Source organism: Echinops telfairi, unplaced genomic scaffold (genome assembly GCF_000313985.2).
Source record: "Echinops telfairi isolate 266 unplaced genomic scaffold, ASM31398v2 ScPeMD7_5592;HRSCAF=6446, whole genome shotgun sequence".
In the NCBI taxonomy this organism is placed as follows: Eukaryota; Metazoa; Chordata; class Mammalia; order Afrosoricida; family Tenrecidae; genus Echinops; species Echinops telfairi.
In genome coordinates, this window is record NW_022109491.1 from 50,461,572 (window position 1) to 50,463,110 (window position 1,539).

Sequence of the window (1,539 nt, forward strand, 5' to 3'; positions counted from 1 at the left end):
TTGATTACTGAACAGAAGAAATTCAGTGGAGACTAAATCTCAGTGGGGATTCTGCAAATGGATTTTGGGATTTCATTGCCATCCATAGTCTTCTGCAAAGGGGATCTTCAGAATTTAAGCTTTAATACAAATTGGTCACCAGCTGAAACTGAGAGGGCTCTCCATTGAAATGTTCCTCTCTTTTTTGGGTCTTTTTATACTACCAAAGACAAAAATATATAACACATATCTTACCTTGATATAAAATTTTGTTCTGTATGAAACCAAATATTAATCATGAAAAATGAAGACCAAAGTATTCCCAACCTTTTTTATCTGCCAAAGTTGCTAATGTTTTCTTTACTATTTCATGCCATGATTACTCTATTTAAATTTCAAAAGATATCATTACTACAGCTGGGTGGAAGGCTAGAGGCCATCTTTGTGCTTGCCTATCAGTTGATCTAGAATCTAGACTCTAGATAAAGGAGGGAGGATAAGCTTCCACCAGTCATTCCTTATCAACATAATTAGAGTCAAGAGACTAACTCGTTCTGTGAAAATTGATTTAATGTGAAAATTGAGAATGACTACATCAGATCATAAAATGGAGAGGACTACCACAAAACTAAGCCTGCCACCATGGAGTCCATTCTGATTCGTAAGGATACGTACATTCTGTTAGATGACTCCTTCTGCTGTCCTCAGTAAGGTGATACCCTTCAGGGACACACTCGGGCAAATCTGTACAGGACAGGCTAGAACATCATACCCCATGTACTTTATTAAGATATATATGATTCCAGCAAATCTGCAAGTGACATTCTCAGTGAATATTATTGGAAATTGTCCCTGATAACCAACTGCTATTGTTTGTGTAAATACTTGCGGGACACGAAAGGATGTATTCTGTACAATAGTTCAGGTATTGCAGTATGGAGTCAGCCTACGTTGTCCCAATATCCCTCTGTCAACTGTGTTTTAAAAAATTAGTACCACAGGATAATCAACGACAATATTAACTTAAGGTCTTTATGCTCTATGGTGATGATTGATAGAGCTCTCTACCATAAATTAACAAGGAGGTTTCTAAAGTGAGCCAAAGGCTAACATAGATCCAGGAATGGGTTTTGGACTCGCACTAAATTCATGGGCCTGCTTGATACTTGCCCTCAGGAAGGGAATACAGAGATATGGATGCTATAACAAAATGTGGTGAGGAAATTAGACGGTGCCTGGCTATCAGATAAAATAGCATCTGGGGTCTTAAAGGCTTGTTTCCAACAAGCAGCTATCTAAGTGAGATGTCAACTAAGTCCACATGGAAACAGCACATCAACATCAGTGACCGTAGGATTGTAAATCATATAATCTGAGGCCGAAAAGGGAATACTATCAGAACCTAATTTGTGAGATTTTGGTTTGCAGAGGCTATTGTGATAGTGGAAACCAATGAGACATTTTGAGATCTACACAGGAAATACATCTTCGGTGATTTCCCTCTGTTTATAATAGAGGGGTGGGAAGAAACTGGTTATAAAACTGAGTGTATTGGAGAGA